This window comes from Monodon monoceros, unplaced genomic scaffold (assembly GCF_005190385.1).
Source record: "Monodon monoceros isolate NGI ecotype Baffin Bay Population unplaced genomic scaffold, NGI_Narwhal_1 Super_Scaffold_12, whole genome shotgun sequence".
NCBI lineage: Eukaryota > Metazoa > Chordata > Mammalia > Artiodactyla > Monodontidae > Monodon > Monodon monoceros.
The window spans coordinates 81,393,198-81,418,884 of record NW_021703768.1 but is presented as its reverse complement, the minus strand read 5'-3'; the positions used below and the strand labels follow the sequence as shown (position 1 = coordinate 81,418,884).

General features: G+C 35.6%; 1 pseudogene; it reads right to left on the bottom strand.

Annotated features, from left to right (window-relative positions):
- LOC114892105 overlaps positions 1 to 21,922 on the bottom strand; it is a 102,062-nt pseudogene extending 80,140 nt beyond the window's left edge.
- Between the last annotated feature and the right edge of the window lie 3,765 nt (positions 21,923 to 25,687).

Sequence of the window (25,687 nt, the reverse complement as noted above, 5' to 3'; positions counted from 1 at the left end):
GAAGCTTTTTCCATGATGCAATAGATGCTAGACCACTTTGAAAATATATGATTTAATGTGTTGCAGTGGGAAAAGATAGTTCTGGTGATGCTTCCATCATTTTGTGAACATTACTTAATGGTATAAAAATATGAATAGAATCTCATAGTGAAGGGAAAAAAGAACCAAGGAGAATATTAAATATTTTTCCATCTTTATGTGGATATTACTCATTCTCAAAAAATTTTCACTTCTATGGGGCTGCGGATTTGATAATAAACACTTCTTACTTGAGATAAGAACAAGTTTGGGCATTACCCTTGGATAAAGTTGATCAGCCTGTTTGTCATTGTTACTGGTTTGATTTCTTCCTACTTTTAGACAAAATAGTTTCTGTTTTTCTAAAATATATTTTATGAGTGAAGGTAACTCTAACAAACTAAATCTGTACTTTGCCGGAGAAGAATTCCCTAGTTTACATAAAGCATTATTTCCTCTATGGCATGAAAATAAACTGAGATCCACCCCCACGTAGGAGGTGTAGATATTCCAAATAGAAGAATTTTTTTTTCTGCAGAAGAACGGATTTATTAGTGTACTTTTCTTAATGTAAAAATTTGACTAAAATATGAAATTATGATATTCTGACATTCTTTACATATAAAAAATAAACAATGTGAGGAGTTTATTTTTGTGGGTGGGATTCTTTAAAGCAATTTCAAGTTTATTAAACAATGACATGTAGCAGGTATGAATATTTAGGTTTGTGAAAATAAATTGGGGTAGTTTAAAATTTATGAACAAGAAAGTTACATTCACTTTAGATTATAAAGAAGAAAAATGAAGTAGTACCTGAATGAAGTGGTGTCTAAAATGATGCTTTTAACAAGATTAGAAAATTATTGAATTATGAAACATGTGTGGCCATAGTCATTAATCTTAAAGTGCTATCAATCTGTGACCAAATGAATCATTTTAAAAAATGGAAATTCTATACTTTTGAAAGGATCATTTAACTTATATATGCTTTAGCAAGCTAACGCACTTAAAACTTTTAAGGAATTAAATATAAAAGTGTAATTATTTATAAGTGGTTAGATTTGGCAACTTTTGAATTCTTACAGAATATGAATCATATTAATTAATGGTTTTGTTTTTGAAATGTAAAACCTATTTTTGTTAATTTTGACTTCATTCTGAAAGAAAAATTATAAATGGTGAGCTTTTCTTTCAGGTATCCGCTTCAATTTGTTGATCACTGATTTCTTTCCCTAGTATTAGGTGCTAAATACATTTTAGGCAATAGTTAATGAGATCCTCCTATCCGACCAGCTATCTGAAATATTGAAGATATAAAAGTGAGTGGGTAGATTTCATCAGTGAGGGGAAACTGCTTAATCACTTGCTGTCAGTCAAAGTTACAATTAGGTCAATGGAGATTTGTGTTTGGTGTTATGGATGCAAAGACAAGGGAATGCAAACATACCTTTGGGTACCCTCTCATTCCTGAACACTTATCACTTTGCCTAATTTTATGTAGCTGTATAGTTCTTTCCTCTTATATCAAATGTATCAATTGATGTTCATAAGTGCTTACTGAAGAAAAATGCACAACCTGAAAGTTGCTAGTTAAGTTTTATTTGGGGATCTTCTTGACAGCTGTAGCCCGGGGTGGGGGGGAACCTAGTTGAACATCAAAAGGTTACTGCTACTCACCATGAACAGACATCTTAAGTTAATGATTTTAGTGTTTTTCTGTGTATGGGAAGAGGCAAGGATCTGGGTTCATTGAAATTATTCCTTAGATATGCATCGCAACTATCTAGGGCCAGTATCCAGTGCACAGAATGCTTCCTGATTTTCTCCACACTCAGGGTCCACTGTAAGTAGGCAGCTGCAGTGGCTAATGACTTGATCCTTGTAGAACTGGGATGGTAGGCAACATTTTTTGTTTTCTGGAATGGCAGGCAATATTCCCTGTCCACGTAAGAAATTTTTAATAAATAGCAAATATTGCTACTTCATTATTTTAAAGGAAACACGTAATTCAAGTAATGAAATTTATAAAAAATATACTTTTTATTTCAAAGAAATTAAGCAGAATAGTCTGATATTCAAAGTTACCAATTTCAGCAATTTTACTTGGCACCTGTCGTCAAGGAGTTGAATCATTTTGTTACTGCAGGAAGTAACTTATTCCTCTTTCAAATTCGTGAGGAATTTCAGAGGAGAGCTCTAAAATCCAACCTTGCATATAATGATCCAGTGTTAACACATTGTTAACACTTAGTCTCAAGATTCTTTCAAGTTCTAGTAAATTGTCCTTCAAGTAAAAGATGAAGCTTGATTCTTCATGCATGTAGGCTTCATAATTATCTTCCTCATATGTTTCAGTTTTTATAAATACTTTCAGTTGTTCCCAATGGCCACATACCTCTAGATGCCCAATTAAACTGCTAAAGGAATTTACATACAGGAGCTCTTGGTAGACCTCTGCTGTAAAACTTTCTTAGATTTATATTTCAGTCTAGAATAAATTATTTCCTTTTCAATACACAGGCAGCTTTAGGGTGTAAGAGTGTTGGGAAAAGAAAAAGGAGACATTTTCTCTGTATCTTCCTTACTTGTGACAGTCAAGACTTACTCATTTTTGGTTTATTTGTTTGTTCTAAAATGTTATATAACAGCTGAATTGGATTTAATTCCTTATTTATCTTCCAATTGAATTTAAACTTAATATCCCTAGAATAGAAAACAATCAGTATGAAAAAGTGATAAATTAATTATCTAAACTCTTCAGAGATAGCCTGATTTAAATTCATATCATAGTGCAATTTACAGTAGTCTAAATTATAGGATGTTCTGGGGAGAAGTTTTGAAGTGTTGCAAGTTCCCTTCCTCAAGATCGACCTTGATGAAACTAAGTAAATGAGAGAGAAAGTATGCAAGAGGTAATTAACAAAAAGGACAAAATATTAGAAACTGTTGGGGAACTAAATGTTCTTGTGAACTTCTGTGTGTGTGTGTGCAGGGGAGAGAGGGGAATGTTCATGGTTGCAGCCTGGGGTGAAAGACACCTAGGGGCAGCACTGAGAGTACCGAGTGAAGGTAATTTTTAAAGATTGGTTCTGGCCATGTCCCCATTCCATCATTGTCATCTAATAATAATTTTTCGCCTCTTCACCACAGAAATTGGTAACAGCAGTCCAGTTCTCCCATATAGAACTTACCAGGCAGGGTAAAACCACATTGGAATGCACAATTTTTAAAACCATTTGAAGACTGATCAAACTGACTTGAGTTCTTATTCCACAAATGCATTATCTCTCCTTCACCTTCAGGGACACTGGTTTAGAATCTAAGGTAACTGTTTCCTTCCAATTCTTCATATTTCTAAGAATTTAATAATGAACAGAGAAATTGTCTATTGGAATAAAAGCAAAGGAATATGATCCTCACTGCATCTGTGGTGGTTGGGATCCTCATCCTAAGACTGATTTCCTCTCCTCTCCAACTCAACTGGAAGGGTAAGATGTGTTCCTAGCTTTATCCCTTCCTCAATATATTCTATATGTAAGAGTAGCTGATCTGGTGGTGTGTTGGAATCAGTTTGTACCTATTACGGATAGCCAACTGTGAACCTCTCTTCCCAACTCTGAATTCAGTGACAACACTTTGGTAGTTTGTTACTGGACATGGTAGAAATATTTAAGAAAAAAAATCAGAAAACACTTCAAATCATACTTTTTTTAAAAAAGACTTCTGGCTTACCAGGTTACTGCCTCTGACAATGAACTCACAGGTAAAAAATTATAATCAACTGAAGAATGCAAATATAATAAAGCAAAAACAACACACTGGACATAACAGATAGCCTAAAAACAAAATCGATATGAGCCTCCTGGAGGAAGGAAGACAATGGATTAATATTTTTAAATATTTAAAGAAAATATAAAAACAGACAATTAGAAATATTTTAGAACTACAATTTTGCATTCAGCCAAGATATTATTAAAATTCTAGAGTAATATAAGAATATTCTCAGACAAGGAATGCCTTAGATTGTCATACAATCATAGTTTGAAAATACTCCTGGAGGAGCTATTCAAAGAAGAAGAGAAATAAATTCAAGAAGAGGGTAGCAGAAATTAAGTAAAGATAATTATATACATTATGTATACTTAGTAGCAGTTTACTTTTAATGTGTTTTATGGATGACAAAACTAGATCTAGTAAAGAATGATAAAAGAAAATGTCTCTAAGAACTCACTGTCAACATTTCCATGAGAAAAGAGAGAAAAAGGAGCTATAATGATTGAAAGGTAGAGATCAGTTTCTCATTATTTACAAGTGATATAATCAACTACCTGAAAAAAAGAAACCCAGTAAAATTAATAGTAAAAGCTACTTGAAATAATTATGTCATTCAGGAATATTGACAAATACATGATCAAATAAAAATAGTATTTTTATATGTCAGCAATAACCAACTAAAAAAATCAAATGATACACAATTTGCAATGCGAACAAGAGAACAATTTAAAATGAATAAATAATATGTACAATGATCTGGATAGTTGGCAAGAGGCACTGCAAGTAGACTGAAAATCAGCAGGGATATGGAAGACTTGTATAATACTATCAATTAACTTTTTGACTCATAGACCGCTTCACCAAAAATAGCAGAACACCCATTCTTTTCAAATGCACATGAAAATTTTACTAAGAAAAACTATATTCTGGGAATCAAAAGAAGCTTCAATAAATTAAAAATAGAGTCACACACAAAGTATGTTTACTGACCACAATAGAATTGCATTAGGAATTAATAACAGTAAGATCTTTAGAAAATTTGTTGAGTATTTGCAAACTAGAGTACACATTTCTAAATAAGTCATGTGTCAAAGAAGAAACCAAAAGGGAAATTAGAAATACATATTAATCTGAATGAAACTGGAAACCAAAAGGGAAATTAGAATACATATTAATCTGAATGAAAATGGAAACACAACTTATCAGAATGTATGGGATGCTGCTAAGACAGTACTTAAGAGAAAATTTATAGCTCTAAGTGCCTGTATTTCGAGACAGAAAGGTGTGGAATTATTGACCTCAATTTCTATCTTAAGAACCTAGAAAAAGAAGAGCAAAATGAAATGCAAAGTACGGAAGACAAGAAAGATCAAAGTTTGGAAATCAGTGAAATAGAAATCAGAAAACAATAGAGAAACCCAATGAAATAAACAGCAAATTATTTGCAGACCACACTAAAATTGATAAACCTCAAGCCCCTAAAAATTACTGCAATACATTTCATAACCTAGATGAAATGGACCTATTCGTTGAAAGAAACAAACTATCAAAACTTACTCAAGAAGACACAGATAACTGTGTCTACTGATATAGTAACCCTATATCTTACAAAGGAGTTAATGTTTTAGTTAAAAGCCTTCCCCCAAGGAAACTCAAGACCATATATGTCTTCACTTAAGCATTCATCAATATTTAAGGAAGAAATAATAGTGAAACACCTATACACAAAGATACTAAAGAGAACACTAAATCTTAGTATCTCTATAAGCATAGATGCAAATATTATCTTAAAATTTTAACAAAATCCTGCAATATATACAAAGGGCAATACATAATGATTTATCGGCATCTATCCCAGGAATGTAAGGTTGGTTAACATTTAAAAAATCAAGTAATATAATTCATCATATTTACAGACTAAAAAAGAGAATAGTCATATGATCATATAAATGACAAATGCAGAAAAAGCATGGATAAAACCCAACATCTATTCTTGGTAAAGCCTCAGTAAACTAGAAAGTGAAGGGAATTTCTTCAGACTGGTAAAGGCATCTGCAGGCTTTCTCCTGAGATCAGGAACAACGAAAGAATGCCAGTACTCACTGCTTCTGTTTGCCATTGTGGTGGAGTTTCTAGCCATTCTAATAAGTGAAAAAATAACTAAATGAAAGCGACCAGCTAAGAAAGGGAAAATTTCAAAAAGGACATGAAAAAAACTTTTAGGTGTGATGGCTATTTTCACTATCTTAATTGTGATGATAGGTTCATGTGTCAAAACCTATCACATAAGCCATTAAAAACCAATAAACTATAAAATAAATGAACCCATGGAGGAGCCACAGCACCCTGCCCACCCTGAGCATGGCACGTAGGCACCCAGCCCTGCACCTCCCAGAAGGAAGTGGAGGGGACATTGCTGTTCCCCAGAATCCCACTCTGTCCCCACCTTATTTTTTTAAAAAAAGGTGGTGGGTGGGGGGAATTCCCCGGCAGTCCAGCGGTCAGGATTCTGCACTTTCACTGCTGAGGGCCTGGGTTTGATCCTTGGTTGGGGTATGCAATTTAAATATATTCTGTTTCTTGTATGTCAGTTAGATATCAATAAAACTGCTGAAAAACATTTAAGTATCACCTTATGCCTACTAGCCTGACAAAAAGTTAGAAAGCTGAATAATGCAAACTTTTGTTTTGGAACCAGGGACATAGTAAGTCTCATGCACTGCTCTTTTCTGGAGCAAAAACTGGTAGTTCTTCATTAAATAAAGTGCACATACTCCTCATAACAGAGCAACTCCTCTGCTAGGTATACATCCCAAATAAGTCGTCACAGATAACATAGGAGGATATGAACAAGAATACTGATTGCAGTGATGTATGTTGTGACAGAAAGTTGGATGTAACGCAGGGGACCCTCAGTGTGACGTTACTTAGGAAACTGTGGCTGATGCACTGAATTGAATACCACATGACAACTGGACATATGTTAATATAGAATGAAGTGAAACAAAGTAAAACCAAAGCCACAGACAAGGTGAACTTAGCAATACAGTGTAGACTGAAACAAGTAAACAAAAAATTTTGCAAATTATTATACAGGACCATTTGTGTTAGTAAAAAATTTATTAAACTAAAAAAGGACCTGTTTTAGCATGACACATACCAACAGAAGGATACACAATCAACACATTAGATGGTTGCCTTTGGGGGTGGTTAGAGATCAGGGAAGTCGTAAATGGAGAGAAAAGTGCTCCCTGGTGGCGCAGTGGTTGAGAGTCCGCCTGCCGATGCAGGGGACGTGGGTTCGTGCCCCGGTCCAGGAAGATCCCACATGCCACGGAGCAGCTGGGCCCGTGAGCCATGGCCGCTGAGCCTGTGCGTCCGGAGCCTGTGCTCCGCAACGGGAGAGGCCACAACAGTGAGAGGCCCGCGTACCGCAAAAAAAAAAAAAAAAAAAAAAAGATGAATAGATAAATGAAATTGAAAACACAAAAATGACGTAGGTCTTGAACAGATTAATAATTATAATATTCCATGAACTATATAATTAAGTCAATCCTTTATAGGTACATTAAAAAATAATAATTAAAACATAGACATGTATCCATTCTTTTTCAAATTCTTTTCCCATTTAGGTTGTTACATAATACTGAGCAGAGTTCCCTGTGCTATACAGTAGGTCCTTGCTGGTTATCCATTTTAAATATAGCCGTGTGTACATGTCAGTCCCAAACTAGATACCTGTATATGTGTAACTGAATTACTTTGCTGTACACCCGAAACTATCACAACATTGTTAATCAACTCTACTCCAATATGGAATTTAAAAAAAAACAAAATAAAATAGGAAGTTTGTCGGCAATTGCAAATTAAAATACTGACTAGGTATTTGATGATATTAAAGAATTATTTTTAATTTTTTAAGATATGACAATAGTACTGTGTACTTTTATTTAGAGGCTTTATTTTTCTGAGATACATGCTTAATTATTTATGGATGAAATAGTATGAGGCCTGAGATTTGCTTCAAAATAATATGGGAGGGGGGAATGGAGGATTTAGATGAAATAAGAGTGTTCATGGGTTGAAGCTGAGTGGTGATGGGTACCTGGGAGTTCATTATACTATTCTATTTGTATTTGTTTGAAAATCTTCCTTAATAAATAGGGCTTTTTAAAATAAAAAATAATAATTAAAACAATAAATTATTGCCACTGCATGTTCAGGAACTACTGAGATATTACAGATTTGGTCATAGCCATTATAAATAAGTTGATTGTGGACTGGCCGTGTTTCACTGGTATCCCATGTCATTTTCTGGTTGCTTGAAAACCCCAGGATTGGCAGGGCAGGTGAGCTCACAGCTTGGAGCAGTAAGTAGAGTGTAGTCCCTAAGGGGACTTCCTCGAATAGCTCAGTCGACCCTCTGCTAGGGAAACATGCTAGGATCAGACAGGGTCTTCTACAGTTACCATTAATGAGATTAATGATCCATGCTGGAATTTTTCAAAATATTCCTACACCCAGTCCAATACACATTTCTTTTACTGAAGATCCAGATGCAGGAGAGGAAATCTTGATATTAAAACAAGAATCTTTTTTTGTTTCAAACAAGAATTGTCCCTAGAGAAGGGGATACAGATCAAGAAAGGTGGGGAATCCAGAAAAAAAAGGTCTTTCTGAAGTTTCCCTCCTACTGACTGCCAGGAGAGTAGGGAAATTAACAAGAGCCAGGTAAGACTTCTGACTCAGTTGAGTTGTGTCAAGCTTGCAAAAAGGCCCGAGGAAACAGGAGAAAGGGCTCTTTGTCTTTTCCCATTGGCTGGTTGAACTTGAGTTATGTGAGAACTCTAACAATTGGATGTAGATTTTTCTATTTACTGTGTCACAGCTACCATTGAATAGTCTTAGTGAAATCCCAAGGGACAAAACTGAGCTGTACAGGAACAGTAATGGTCGGCAGCATGGGGCTTTCACAACTTCTGGCAGAGTGTTCCTCTTTTCACCTCCTTCCCTACAACCTCCTTGAAAACGAGGATAAAGGACCAGCTTCTTTACAAAAGACTCTCCCCTTTGGGAATTTTGCTGAATGTAAAATCTTGTGTATTGTCAGTGATATCTACAAAAACAAAGAATGTGGAATAGATGCCAAAGGCTTTAGAAGTAGAAGGAGGATGGTAGTGGGGGAGGGTGATAGTGGAGTTAAGAAACAATGTCTGTCTTTGCTGAGTTTCCCTGAAAATTTAGCTAAAATATAATGTGGAGTATGGGAAAATTATAAAAAGGAATATAAGCCAGAGTGTTAGGCTTGTCTCACTCAAGTTGTTAAATGGTTAGTAAATATGCTGTGAAATGCATGCACTAAATCTGTTTCCTTGCAAGCAACAGTATCCTAAAGACTTCAAAATGTATGAAAGTTTTGAGAGCTGATTTGTGTAAAATTATCATTGAGAGAGATCAGAGAGCACAGAGTACTTAGGTGTGAACAAGACTTAGTAACACAAAATTCCTGTTGTAAAAATTAAGCAAATTCCTTTATAAATATTCACTTAAAACATATAACTCAAATAAAGTGGGATATTTGATAAGGACATTTGAGAAATCTAAATACCTTAAACTGTGCCATTTCCAAGTTGCTATTATACTATAGTAAAATGGTTTTAGAACAAGTCAGTTATATTATTATATATATTAGGTTGTTATAGGTCACTTATTTTTGTGTTCAGGCAAATATTTGTTTTAGATGCACCCAATCTTGCTTGATTAAAACTAACAGATGTAAGTGATTGGATTTGAGACTAACAGGAATACCTAAATGACAATCTGAAATCTGCAGAGAATAGTGAATTTCTATGAATTTTTATCCAAAATTCAAGTTATGGGGAATGATATTTTGATTCACCTTGATTTGAGGCTACAGATTCTGAGCTGAGGTGGCAAACTAGACAAATTTCTCCTCCCTTCTTGGGCAGTTTTACTTGGATGTATGTATTTTAATGTAATTTCCTTTCTGGGCATAAATACAAAACATTGAATTTATAACACATATTTTAACCCATTTTCAGATTTAAGAGGGAAGCATGAGAAGGTTAAGAATTCTCTTTTCCCTTAAGTGTCTTTGATATCCTATTGGTACTCCTACTACTTTCGTTCATTCCCTTTCTTTTTGGACATTAGGATTACATTGCCTCCTCTAAACCTTGACATAGAGGTTATTTCTGTTTTCTGAATAACATGTTACAGTCCACACTCTACAAACATTACTTTTCCCTCTTTCACATGAACTGACAAAGATGGACTTTACATATCTATATATGTATAAAACTATTATTTCAGCAACAATAATTTAAAACATTTGATTGTTCAAATGTGAATAAAAAGTTATTTGAAAAAACAATTCTCCTTTATGCCAAAAAGACAGTGATGCTTAATTTGTAGTTTTGGTCATATATTTTTAGGAATTTTTATTATGGGTCTTAAGAAAATAAATTGAATTGCTAATCATCAAGTTTTAGCCTAGATCTTCAGTTAATAGATGAATATTTTAACTTTTCAATAGGACTAGGATACAAGTACTTGAGGATCTTAAACACACTTATGGGAAGAAAAATGTTTTTTTATATTTCTTTGGAATCATTTAAGGCACGTTGCCCCAGGAATAGAAGAGTAAACTCATCCATTTGACAGATCTTTATATAAACACATTAATTATTTTGGCTAGGTGACTTTCTGTGCCACCATCTAAGGATATCAACATAATTTAGGTTAGATCTGCAACTAGTTCACTACATTTTCTTCCTCTGTTTCTATTTGATGGGTTTTTCATACTTTAAATATCCATGAAATTTCTCTGTGGATTATGAGTATGATTACATCTAACCACCTCTGTTTAGTGATTCTGATAAGATTATTTCTTGTGTCTGCATATAATAGTAGACCCAGTGTATCATGAGCAATGTTTTGAAGTTTCAGTTTAAAGTATACTCTAATTACCTTGTAATTATTTTACATGACATTAAGGCAATTAATATTTTTTAAAAGCATATAAAACTATCAATTGCTATGTAAGAGATTTTTTTTAAATAATGCCTCTAGCTGGTATTACACCGTGTACATATGTATACATATGTACATACATACATATGTAAATATAGGTAGATAGATAGATATAGATGCACAGTCTTTATTCCTTTTCTTCTAAGGAAATTGGGCTTTTTATTGTTATTGTTTTATTCCCTGCTATATTCCCACATTATAAACAATTCCTAGCATTCAATAATATGTTGTATTAATGGATACTGAATCAATTATTGAACTAACCATGGCTATCTGCTAGCATGCTTCAGCTATAGTTAGGGGAATAGGAAAATCAAGTTTGATGGTAGCAAAACAGGAGGTACTAGCTTAGTTTCCCCAAACTAACGTGGCTGAAATATCCATGCTGAACTGAAGAGGAGTAGGAGGAGGAATAGGAGGAACAGAACAAATAAGCAGTGGGGGAGAGCTTTTCTATAAGAGGAATAATAGACCCTTAAGGTGTCTGTCTCTGTTTCAGACTTACCCACTTCCCTCTTCCAAGGAAAACTTGATATCATAGTCACCAAATATGTTCATATGTGAGCTCTGCCTGACCCATGCTATATAACTTTGGGCACATTTCTTAACTTCTATAAGCCTTACTTTTCTCGGTTGCAAAATAAGGATAATGATAGGTCCTACCCCCTAAACGCTACCATGAGGATTAAATAAGAGAGAAAAGCACTTAGCACAGTGGTTGTCATGGGGAGAGTGCTCAAAAAAAGACTGTAGATAGATCGATAGGTTTACTTGGCAGCATAAAATACTTGATAGACCAGTAAATCATGCAAATCAGAAAACATGTGGGAGATTAAAATAGGGGTAATAGAATTCCTAAAAGACAGGAAGAACTTGATGACAGTGTAATAGAGATTCAGGAAGCATTTAGTGAGCAATCGTGCATATCATTAGCACCATAGTGGAGCCTGGCCTACCCATTTAGAGTTAAAGGAAAATATTACATCTCTCAAGAAAGTAGGCCATCACCTGGGCAGTGATTTTGGCCCAGAGTGAATTGAAACGAACCAAGTGGAGACTAGAGTTATATATTTATGTTTTAAATTTATGAATATGAATGTGCCAGACTTGATTCTAAGCAGTTTACAACTAAGAATCCATTTCATTTTTATATAACCCTGTAAGGTTAGCATTATTATTAGTATCCCTAGATTACAAATGAGAAAGCCTGGGTAGAGGGGATTAAGTGACTTGTTCAGAGCCACACAGCTAGTGACAGGAGGAACTGGGGTCTGAAATCTGGCTATTTAGCTGTAGAGTCCAGAATCTCTGTCACCCTGCTGTTCTGCTTCTTTTGTTGAGTTCCAAATACCACAACTGGATTTCTAGACCAGCAACAATTGCACTAGGTAACAAATTACATTGTGTTGGCTCAAAATTTATTTTGCCTCTCTTCATAACTGAGTTTAGAGGTAGTGGACAGAGGCTACTGCAAGTTAAAGGCCAGGTGTCTCAGATGTGTAGAGAGTATGTTTCAAGAATCTGTAAACACTGCAGGACCAGAGAAATATATGTCAGGCCATTGAGAAATATTATTTCATTGCATAAGTAATTCTATATTGTAGTTTTTAAAATAACTGTACATAATATGTGTACTTTCCACATTAGCAAGTATTGAGTTTTTTTTTTTAAACTGAGAATATTTTCTATAACAAATAATTTTATTAACAGGCACAGTTTATGAACTTATCGCCTTTCATAAGCTGCGGACATTTGCATGAAAGCCATATATTTAATTCCAAAACAGAATTAAATGTATTAAAATTTACAAATAAGGTCAGCTATATAGCATCAGCATGAAATTGATGCCTACTGTCATTCATTTAAAACTATTCTGTTTTCTCTGCATTCATGCTTGTATAATAAGCCATAATAGAAGTCAGTTTTCAAAACCCCCAAATGCTCACATTACCATGAGTTCCATGGTTAACTAGAAGTAGAAAATGCCATCTTTGGTGGCCCATTATATTTCCCTCTACCTGATAGGGACAGAGTAAAGGGACAAAGTAGGTGATTAAATAGTTAATCCCACTAGGGGATTGTAAGTAAAGAAAAAAGTATGGGAGACCCCTGTAAGTTAATGATCACTCAAGAAAGCAGGTTGGCTTAACCACAAAACCAAGCAGGCCTGCTTAGCAGCAAAACCATGCCATAGAAGCAGGAGATGTGCCCCAAAACAATAAAACAATGGTGGCATAAGACCCACATCCTGCCCAGTAAGCTCAGTAAGTTAATGACCCCTAGGACATGTTCTCTGTACACATAAAAACCAATAATTTATGGAAAGGTGACATTTCAAAGTGAAAGATCCTCACTGTACTGAGACCTAAAATAATTTTTCCACAGTGCCATGACAGTCCTAGCTTGACCATGCAGGGGAAAGAAAACTCCCCTGCCCAACCTGGAGGAGGAGCTGATGATGGAAGCGTGACGTCTACTCAAGAATGAGGAAGAAGGTGGTCTTCTCCCCCTCCCCACTTTTCCTTTGATTATAAATCTGTAGCCCGCTAAGTTCTCGGCCTGGCACCTTCTCTCCTGCCCACTTGTAAGCCTCACAAGCACCCTACTCTAATAAATCACTTCTTATCTATCACCTTGCCTCTCACTGAATTCTTTCTGCATTGAGACATAAAGGACCCGAGCTCCTCAGAGCCCCCCGAAACGACATCTGTCAGTTTTATGCCCAGACTCTTGGAAATGTCTAAGATGAAGATTTCTGAAAACTCCCTGACCCTTAAGAATGTAGCAATAAAAGTTTGATAGTGTTTGCCATAAGTAAACTGAAAGCTACTAAATGATACAGGGAAGCTGAAAATCTGTACCTAAGTCTGAGTTTAGGAATGCCTTTTGTTCCACTTAAGTTACTGTAACCCCTGTGTAGCTTCAGTTTGTCTCCTCCACTCCTTGCATTTTAAACTCTTGTCCTTTCACATTCTCCAGGGACTTGATTATCTGAGTCAACTTCAGATCAAGTGAAATAAGGAAAACTTTGCTTCTCTGGTCCACTCTAAAAGTTATATCCTGTCCCTGTAAATTAATGGGAAAAAGAAAAAACAAAAACCCTACCAAAACACAAAAACAAGTAATAGTGGATGTTTTATTGCATGAAATCATTTCCTTTGTAATGCAATATCATTTCTTTTTCACTTCCCCATTTTGTGGACAAAGAATCACTTCCACTTTTGTGCTAGGCTTAATTAACTAGTTATTTATTCCCCATTCATTTGCCTTTGAATTTTAGACTCATGTGAATGAAAATATAACCTGGATTAAAGCAGTTTCCTAAATCAGACATTTTATTTAGGACAAAACCAGAGGGCATTAATTTATCAGATCCATGGCTTTGTCATGAATAAAAACTCTAATTTTATTATATCTGTTAAAAAGTAGCATTGTAATTAAAAAGATATTGCATTTTTCTCTCTCCTGATGTTCTTGGTCCATGAACCAGGAAAGACTGAGGAAATGTGTTCCCAATCCAAGGGGAGGTCACTCCAACTTCAATATATAGTTCTCAGTTATTCTGAATCGAATGCATTCAATTTCCACTTATGTTTAGAAATGAGGTATTTATTTTTAAGCATGCATTTAAAATACAGTCACAAAGATCTTGAATTCAACCTTTTAAGTCATGTGAATTTTTACCCCTACTCTTTTCTCTATAGCAAACGTGATGCTTTTCTAGGAATCATTGTCTAAGAGCTGATTCTACTGCTTTCAAACTCTACATCCTAAACAAAGATTTCAATGTGGCTCCTTTTCCAATCTGTAGAATATGAATATAGTTTTTTATTCCATCTAACATAATTCTTTTTTTTAAAGTAAAATTCTATGGAACACATACAGAAAAATACACAAATCACAAATGGTCAGCTCAATGGGTTTTCTCAAAATGAATGTACCCTGGAACCACAAGCTTGATAAGAAATAGATAGTTACTGTACCCAGATGCTCCTTTCTTGCATCCTTCCAGTCAACCCTCTTCCCTAAGAACCCAACATCCTGAATTCTATCACCATTGTTTAGATTTACCAGTTTTACATCGTTTATCTGTCTGGCTGTTTTTAGTTAAACTTATTTTTGTGAGATTCACCTATGTCACTCGTTGATTGTGAAAAAGTCCACTCATTTATTCTTATTAATGTACATAATTCCATTCCCTTAGTATAACAATGTTACTTAAATCACTCTGCTTGACATTGTTAATTTTTAAAAATTTTCATCATTCTGGTGGGTGTGTTATACTGTCTCATGTGACCACTGAGTTGCTTTGGAAATTTTATATAACTTCACTAAAGCAAAGCCTAGTTGCTTTAACTTGGATATGATTCCAGCAGGCTTCATATGTCAAATATTTATTGTGCTCTTAAAATTAGATAAATATCACTCCTAATACACCCATTAATTGGACCAGGAAGAAAATGAGAATATTCTTTCTGCTGAAACTGAAATCTTTGAATTTTCCTTTTGTCTTGTTAGCGTTTTCAGACTAAGAAAAACTCAGATGTATCTGCTCTGTAATATTTAATTGAATTTCAGACTTTAATGTAAAATATGGCTAAGATGTCTACATCATATTTTCTTTTTTTTTTATTGAAGTAAAATTGCTTAACAATGTTGTGTTACTTTCTGCTGTACAATGAAGTTAATCAGCTATATGTATAGCTATAACCCCTCCTTCTTGGGCCTCCCTCTCACCCCCCTATCCCACCCATCTAGGTCGTCACAGAGTACTGAGCTGAGTTCCCTGTGCTATACAGCAGGTTCCCACTAGCTATCTAGTTTACACATGGTAGTGTATTTATGTCAAACCTAATTTCCCAATTAGTCCCACCCTTCCCTTCCTGCCCTGTGTCCTCATGTCCATTCTCTACGTCTATGTCTCTATTCCTGCCCTACAAATATGTTCATCTGTAACATTTTTCTAGATTCCGCATATATGCTTTAATATATGGTATTTGTTTTTCACTTTCTGGCTTACTTCACTCTGTATGACAGTCTCTAGGGCCATCCATGTCTCTACAAATGACCAAATTTCGTTCCTTTTTTATGGCTGAGTAATATTCCATTGTATATGTATACCACATCTTCTTTATCCATTCATCTGTCATTGGACATTTAGGTTATTTCCATGTCCTGGCTATTACAATGAACGCTGGGGTACATGTGTCCTTTTGACTTATGGTTTTCTCAGAATATATGCCCAGTAGTGGGATTGCTGGGTCATATGGTAGTTCTATTTTTAGCTTGCTAAGGAACCTCCATACTGTTTTCCATAGTGGTTGTATCAATTTACATTCCCACCAGTAGTACAAGAGGGTTCCCTTTTCTCCACACCCTCTCCACCATTTATTATTTGTAGATTTTTTTGATGATGGCCATTCTGACCAGTGTGAGGTGATACCTCAGAGTTTTGATTTGCATTTCTCTAATATTTAGTGATGTTGAACATCTTTTCATGTGCCTCTTGGCCATCTTTATGTCTTCTTTGGTGAAATGTCTATTTAGGGCTTCTGCCTATTTTTTAATTGGGTTGTTTGGGTTTTTTTGATATTAAGCTCCATGAGCTGTTTGTATATTTTGGAGATTAATCCTTTGTCAGTTGCTTCACTTGCAAATATTTTCTCCCATTCTGAGGGTTCTCTTTTCATCTTATTTATGGTTTCCTTTGCTGTGCAAAAGCTGTTACGTTTAATTAGATCCCATTTGTTTATTTTTGTTTTATTTTCATTGCTCTAGGAGGTGGGTCGAAAAAGATCTTGCTGTGATTTATGTCAAAGAGTGTTTTTCCTGCGTTTCCCTCTAAGAGTTTTATAGTGTCTGGTCTTACATTTAGGTCTTTAATCCATTTTGAGTTTATTTTTGTATATGGTGTTAGGACGTGTTCTAATTTCATTCTTTTACATGTAGCTGTCCAGTTTTCCCAGCATCACTTATTGAAGAGGCTGTCTTTTCTCCATTTTATGTTCTTGCCTCCTTTGTCATAAATTAGATGACCATATGTGTGTGGGTTGACCTTTGGGCTTTCTATCCTGTACCATTGATCTCTATTTCTGTTTTTGTGCCAGTACCATACTGCCTTGATTACTGTAGCTTTGTAGTATAGTTTGAAGTCAGGGAGCCTGATTCCTCCAGCTCCATTTTTCTTTCTCAAGATTGCTTTGGCTATTCAAGGTCTTTTGTGTTTCCATACAAATTGTAAAATTTTTTGTTCTAATTCTGTGAGGAATGCCATTGGTAGTTGGATAGGGATTGCATTGAGTCTGTGGATTGCTTTGGGTGGTATAGTTATTTTCACAATATTGATTCTTCCAATCCAAGAACATGGTTTAATTCTCCATCTATTTATGTCATCTTTGATTTCTTTCATTAGCGTTTTATAGTTTTCTGAGTACAAGTCTTGCCTCCTTAGGTAGGTTTATTCCTAGGTATTTTATTCTTTTTGTTGCTATGGTAAATGGGATTGTTTCCTTAATTTCTCTTTCTGACTTTTTGTTGTTAGTATATAGGAATGCCAGAGATTTCTGTGCATTAATTTTGTATCCTGCAGCCTTACTAAATTAATTGATTAGTTCTAGTAGTTTTCTGGTGGCATCTTTAGGATTTTCTATGTATAGTATCATGTCATCTGCAAACAATGACTGTTTTACTTCTTTTCCAATTTGTATTCCTTTTATTTCCTTTTCTTCTCTGATTGCCATAGCTAGGACTTCCAAAACTATGTTGAATAAGAGTGGCGAGAGTGGACATCCTTGTATTGTTCCTGATCATAGTGGAAATGCTTTCAGTGCTTCACCATTGAGTATGATGTTTGCTGTGGGTTTGTCATATATGGCCTTTATTATGTTGAGGTAGGTTCCCTCTATGCCCACTTTCTGGAGAGTTTTTATCATAAATGGGTGTTGAATTTTGTCTAAAGCTTTTTCTGCATCTATTGAGATGATCATAAGGTTTTGTTTTTTGTTTTTTTGTTTTGTGGTATGTGGGCCTCTCACTGTTGTGGCCTCTCCCATTGCGGAGCACAGGCTCTGGATGCACAGGCTTAGCGGCCGTGGCTCATGGGCCCAGCCGCTCTGTGGCATGTGGGATCTTCCCGGACCGGGGCACAAACCCATGTCCCCTGCATCAGCAGGCAGACTCTCAACCACTCCGCCACCAGGGAAGCCCCGATCATATGGTTTTTATTCCTTAATTTGTTAATATGGTGCATCACATTGATTGATTTGTGTATATTGAAGAATCCTTGTATTCCTGGAATAAATCCCACTTGATCATGGTGTATGATCCTTTTAAGGTGTTGTTGGAGTCTGTTTGCTAGTATTTTGTTCAGGATTTTTGCATCTATGTTCATCAGCGATATTGGTCTATAATTTTCTTTTTTTGTGATATCTTTTTCTGGTTTTGGTATCAGGGTGATGGTGGCTTCATAGAACGAATTTGGCAGTGTTCCTCCCTCTGCAACTTTTTGGAAGAGTTTGAGAAGGATCAATTTTAGCTCTTTTCTAAATGTTGGATAGAATCTGCCTGTGAAGCCCTCTGGTCCTGGACTTTTGTTTGTTGGAAGATTTTTAATTACAGTTTCAATTTCATTACTTGTGATAGGTCTTTTATATTTTCTAAATCTTCTTGGTTCAGTCTTGGAAAATTGTACCTTTCCAAGAATTTGTCCATTTCTTCATGGTTGTCCATTTTATTGGCATAAGTTGTTTGTAGTAGTCTCATAATCCTATGTATTTCTGCGATGTCAGTTGTGATTTCTCCCTTTTCATTTCAGATTATATTGATTTGCATCTTCTCCCTTTTTTTCTTGATGAATCTGACGAAAGCGTTATCAATTTTATTTCCCAAAGAATCAACTTTTAGTTTTATTGATTTTGCTATTGTTTTCTTCATTTCTGTTTCACTTATTTCTGCTCTGATCTTTATGATTCCTTTCCTTCTACTGACTTTGGGTTTTCTTTGTTCTTCTTTCTCTAGTTGCTTTAGGTGTAAGGTTAGATTGTGATTTTTCCTGTTTCTTGAGGTGAGTTTGGATTGCTATTAACTTCCCTCCTAGAACTACTTTTTCTGTGTCCCATAGCTTTTGGGACGTGTTTTCATTATCATTTGTTTCCATGTATTTTTTAATTTCTTCTATGATTTCTTCAGTTATCTCTTGGTTATTTAGTAGTGCACTGTTTAGTCTCCGTGTATTTGTGTTTTATACAGTTTTTTTCCTGTAATTGATTTCCACTCTCATAGAATTGTTGTCAGAAAAGATGCCTGATACAATTTCAGTTTTCTTAAATTTTCTGAGGCTTGATTTGTGACCCAAGATGTGATCTATCCTGGAGAATGTTCTGTGTGCACTTGAGAAGAAAGTGTATTCTGCCACTTCCAGGTGGAATGTCCTATAAGTATCAATTAAATCTATCTGGTCTATTGTGTCCTTTAAAGCTTGTGTTTCCTTATTTATTTTCATTTTGGATGATCTGTCCATTGGTGTAAGTAGGGTGTTAAAGTTCCCAACTATTATTGTGTTACTGTTGAGTTCCCCTTTTATGGCTGTTAGCATTTGCCTTATGTATTGAGGTGCTCCTATATTGGGTGCATAAATATTTATAATTGTTATATATTCTTCTTAGACTGATCCCTTGATCATTACATACTGTCCTGCCTTATCTCTTGTAATAGTCTTTATTTTGAAGTCTATTTTGTCTGATATGAGTATTGCTACTCCAGCTGTCTTTTGATTTCCATTTGCATGGAATACCTTTTTCCATCTTTTCACTTTCAGTCTGCATGTGTTCCTAGGTCTGAAGTGGGTCTCTTGCAGACAGCAGATATATGGGTCTTGTTTCTGTATCCATTTGGCCAGTCTGTGTCTTTTAGTTGGAGCATTTAATCCATTTACATTCAAGTTTATTATCAATATGTATGTTCCTATTACCATTTTCTTAATTGTTTTGGGTTTGTTTTTGTGGATCGTTTTCTTCTCTTGTGTTTCCTGCCTAAAGAAGTTCCTTTAGTGTTTGTTGTAAAGCTGGTTTGGTGGTGCTGAATTCTCTTAGCTTTTGCTGTCTGAAAAGCTTTTGATTTCTTTGTCAAATCTGAATGAGATCCTTGCTGGGTAGAGTAATCTTGGTTGTAGCTTTTTCTCTTTCATCACTTTAAGTATATCTTGCCACTCCCTTCTGGCCTGCAGAGTTTCTGCTGAAAAATCAGCCAATAACCTTGTGGGGATTCCTTTGTATATTATTTTTTGCTTTTTCCTTGCTGCTTTTAATATTTTTTCTTTGAATTTAATTTTTGTTAGTTTGATTAATGTGTGTCTTGGTGTGTTTCTCCTAGGGTTTATCCTGTATGGGACTCTCTGTGCTTCCTGGACTAGGGTGATTATTTCCTTTCCCATGTTAGGTAAGTTTCCCTCTATAATCTCTTCAAATATTTTCTCAGACCCTTTCTTTTTCTCTTCTTCTTCTGGGACCCCTATAATTTGAATGTTGGTGCGTTTAGTGTTGTCCCAGAGGTCTCTGAGGTTGCCTTTAATTCTTTTCATTCTTTTTCCTTTATTCTGCTCCTTGGCAGTTATTTCTACCATTCTGTCTTCCAGCTCACTTATTTCTTCTTCTGCCTCAGTTATTCTGTTATTGATTCCTTCTAGTGTATTTTTTAGTTCAGTTATTGTGTTGTTCATCTCTGTTTGTTTGTTCTTTAGTTCTTCTAGATCTTTGTTAAACATTTCTCGTATTTTCTCAATCCATGCCTCCATTCTATTTCTGAGATTCTGGATCATCTTTACTATCATTACTGTGAATTCTTTTTCAGGTAGACCACCTAATTCCTCTTCTTTTATTTCGTCTTGTAGGTTTTTACCTTGCTTCTTCATCTATGACATTTTTTCGTCATCATTTTTTTTTTTGATGGGTGAGATTGTGTTCCTGTCTTACTGGTTTTTTGGCCTGAAGCTTCCAGCACAGGAGTTTGTAAGCTGTTGAGTAGGCTGTTGGGTCTTGGTGCCAAGATGAGGACCTGCAGGAGGCCTCACTCTGATGAATATTCCCTGGGGTCTGAGGTCCTCTGTTAGTCCAATGGTTCAGACTTGGAGCTCCCACCCCAGGAGTTCTGGCCTGACCCCTGGCTCGTGAACCAAGATCCCATAAGCCATGTGGGTAGCAAGAAAAAAAAAGGAAAAAGAGAAGAAATAAAAAAGGGGCAGCGCAATAACAAAGAGTATAAAATAAAATTAGAAAACTAAGAGATATGTTAGAAAGAATTTAAAAAAATAAAAATATAGATGAAAAAACAACCAGGAGGTAGAACAGAACCACAATAGTGAAACAGAAGAGGAAAAAAAAAAATGCTGAAAAAGGCCTTGGCTGTGGGGGTCAGGGCTTAGGCTGGGCCGGGGTTTCGATGGTGGGCAAGGCCTATGCTTAGGACCCACGGGTCTGGAAAAGGCCCTGGGGGGTTGGGTTGGGTGGTGGGGCTTAGGCTCAACAGGAGCAAAAAGGGGCCCAGGCATGCCTTTGGCCTTGGAAGGCAGGAGACCTGGCCTGGGAGCCCAGCAGGCTTCCCAGGGCTGAGTGTTAAGGGGAAACTCCCACCATGCCTCCCCTGATCCTCTGATCCTGGAGAACCCCTCCCAGTCTGCCTCTCCTATTCTCCCCCCACCTCCCTCCTATGCCCCTAGGACCATCATGGCCCAGAGGGGACTTCGGAGGGTGGAGGACCAGGCCCGGGAGCCCCACAGCCTTCCCGGGCCTGATTTGGCAGGGAAAACTCTCAGCATGCTCCCCCCTGTACCTCTGAGCCCCTGAGGGTCCCTCCAGTTGTGGGAAAACATCCCCCCTCCAAGACACCCCTCAGGGGCGCCAGTCCTGTCCAGCCTCCACTTCTCCTCTCCCTCATGCCCCCCACATCCTACTCGGTCGCTTGGGTGTTCCTCCCATCTCCTTGGGCATCGAGGTCCCACACCATCATCCAGCAGGCGCCCTAGCTGTGAGGATACGTGAACTCTGCGTCCTCCCCCGCCACCATCTTGACTCTGCCCCTCCATATTTTCTTATCTTTATAATTTTTCACTTATATTAGCTTGTTTCTCAGATCCAGAGATTCTTTTTCCTCCAACATTTTGAGCCCGTTTTCCTCAAGTGTCTTTACCTACAACCTAAATATTTTAAATAAATAATCCCAATGATCAAGTGCTAATGGCTCACCATAATATTTATATATGTTTTTGTGTGTTTGTGTATATATGTGCCCTATTGGATCAATTGTATAATAGTTTCCAAATCTTTATATTAATATTTCATTCATAAACATTATTTTCAGTTTTTGAGCATCTCAAGTAATTTTGCTAATTCATCTGATGTTTTCACCAACTTAATTTTACATTCTAATACACAATGAACAAATGCAAAGTAATATAAAAGATACTTTAAAAGGCAGATTGAGGCTCTATTTTATATATTTGCACTTTAAAGTATTGGGTGGGCCAAAAGGTTCGTTCGTTTTTTTCCATAAGATGGCTCTAGTAGCACTTAGTTGTCTTTAACTTCATTCGAGACAGTTTTGTTAGATTGTATGTGATAGCTGTCATATCAGCGTGCATTTAAAAAAAAGACATCAAAATTGGTGAATTTGGGGGTAGCCATTTTAATATTGAAGACGGAAGAAAAATAACATTTTTTGGCATATTATGCTTTATTATCTCAAGAAAGGTAACAACGCACCTGAAACGCAAAAAAAGATTTGTGCAGTGTATGGAGAAGATGCTGTGACTGATCGAATGTGTCAAAAGTGGTTTGTGAAGTTTTGTGCTGGAGTTTTCTCGCTGGACAATACTCCATGGTTGGGTAGACCAGTTGAAGTTGATAATGATCAAATCAAGACATTAATTGAGAACAATCAACATTGTACCACACAGGAGATAGATGACATACTCAAAATATCCAAATCAAGTGCTGAAAATCATTTGCACCAGCTTGGTTATGTTCATTGCTTCTATGTTTGGGTTCCACATAAGTTAAGCAACAAAAACCTTGACCATACTTCCACATGCAATTCTCTACTGAAACGTAATGAAAATGTTCCATTTTTAAAACAAATTGTGATGACCTATGAAAAGTGGATACTGTCCAGCAATGTGGAACAGAACAGATCATGAGGCAAGCAAAAAAAACCTCCACCAACCACACCAAAGGCTGATCTTCATCCAAAGAAGGTGATGTTGTGTATATGGTGGGATTGGAAAGAAGTCCTCTATTATGAGCTCCTTCCAGAAAACAAATGATTAATTCCAACAAATACTGCTCCCAATTAGACCAACTGAAAGCGTCACTCGATAAAAAGTGTCCAGAATTAGTCAACAGAAAATGCAAAACCTTCCATCAGGATAACACAAAACAGCATGTTTATTTGATGACCAGGCAAAAACTGTTACAGCTTGTCTGGGAAGTTCTGATTCATCTGCCATGTTCACCAGACATTGCACCTTCAGATTTCCATTCATCTCAGTCTTTACAAAATTCTCTTAATGGAAAAAATTTCAATTCCTTGGAAGACTATAAAAGGCACATGGAACAGTTCTTTGCTCAAAAAGATAAAAAGTTTTGGGAAGATGGAATTATGAAGTTGCCTGAAAAATGGCAGAAGGTAGTGGAACAAAAAGGTAAATATATTGTTCAATAAAGTTCTTGGTGAAAATGAAAAATGTGTCTTTTATTTTTACTTAAAAAATTGAAGGCACTTTTAGGCCCACCCAGTATCTTTCTCTGTTTGGCCCAATTTTGGTCATGTTAAGAATATACAGATAATTAACTTAAAGATATATACTTTTACCTTCATATTCCCAATAATATCTACTATATTTGTTGTACCTATGAATTTAATTACATTAATATTTTCTATTTTCACTGTTTAGGTACTCATGTTTTTCATTTAGTATACATTTTGATTATATACGGATTTTGATAAAACTTGTGTATATTATAAGTTATAATATTTAAAATATGCACTTTATGTTTCATTAATGCCATTTACTATACTACTGTATCTAAAATTGATACATAACTATCACTGGACTAATTTTAAAAGGTTTTATGATTTATATTTAAAGTATTATCTTTCATGTGCTTGCAAATAAATTGCTGCTGAGCTTAAAAAGCATAATCTCCTTATCAAATAAAATTTAGCAAATGTAGACATACAGCAAAACAAAGAAATATCCATCAGTTCCTCAACTAGTTACAATCACTTTTAAATATTGGTGTATTTACTTCACTTATTCGGTGCTCCTTAAAATTTTGACTAATAAAACATTTGTTTAAAATAAGATTTTGGGCTTCGCTGGTGGCGCAGTGGTTGAGAGTCCGCCTGCCGATGCAGGGGACACGGGTTCGTGCCCCGGTCCACGAAGATCCCACATGCTGCGGAGCGGCTGGACCCATGAGCCATGGCCGCTGAGCCTGCGCGTCCGGAGCCTGTGCTCTGCAACGGGAGAGGCCACAACAGGGAGAGGCCCGCGTACCGCAAAAAATATATATATATTAAAATAAGATTTCTTTTTCCTAAAGCACTCAAATGTCTAAGAACCTCCTGAGGCTGTCAACTGTTTCTCTTTTGGAGCTTTAGCTTTGAAAATAACCTCAAATAACCCCAAGGGTATGAGTTAATGAGATTTGAAAGTATTCATCCAAATTGCTTTATATGTAGCTCTAATCTGCCTTAAGACACAGTTTTATCTTACTTTTATATGTAATATATGATTTGAATTTTTCCTTATGTAGCTCAATAATAATATCATCTAAAAAACCGATATTTAAAGTGGTTTATACATTTTTGTTTAATTAGGTTGGGTATTTATGATATTTTTAACTTTCAGTCCTGAAAATTTTGGATGATTGTGTTTTATCTGATTTTTAATTTTTTAAATTGGGTTGCAATTGATAAAATCATGCTGCAATCTATTTTCTTTTATTGCAGACATTTATAGCAAAAATGAATCGAGCATCTATTATGTGACTGACATTCATCTAAATACTACAAAAAATTAATGAAACAGTAAAAAACAACACTCAATTCAATTGTATCAAGTGTGGGTATTTGGGATAAGAGAATGGACCTAATGAGATCTTTCACAAAAGTTCTTTTATTAAAAACAAAAAAAGAACAACAAAAAACCTAAAAGCATGCTATGGGTATCATAAAAACAATTTCAAATATTTACAAAGAAAATGGAGAACAAAATATTGTAAGAGAAGCATGAAGGAGACTTAGGAGGCAGAAAAAGGGGAAAAATACTGAAAGAAAATCACCAGTGTTTGAAAAAGAATGAAACATTTCATTTCTGCAGTTTCTGATGGGCAGATGAATCATATGTTCCAGCATGATTTGTTCAAAAGCTAAAGTGATTTAGCCTACCTAAATAATGGTAGTTTCATTGCAACTCTGCACTATCAGCCTACTGGAACATTAGTGTTAAGTTCTGCATACCATCTTTTAGTATTCACCTAGGTAAAAATGCACGTGAATGGTTAGTGTGACCCAGAGAAGGTAGGATCTAGATTAAATAATGTATGAAAAACTGTTAAAAAGAGATGAATATTTAGTCTAAAAAGTAGTTAAATGGAACACAAGTTCTCTGAAATCTAAAATGTCTATTCTTTCAGTGAAGAAAATCTTGTTATAATAATAATTATTATTATTATAAGTATTTTTCTGAAGGCAGAATTATATTCTTTAAAGAAAATTATATATTCTTTTTTAAAGGATGTGTGACTTTGAATGAATAAAAGGAACCCCACAGACATACTCTCAGTGA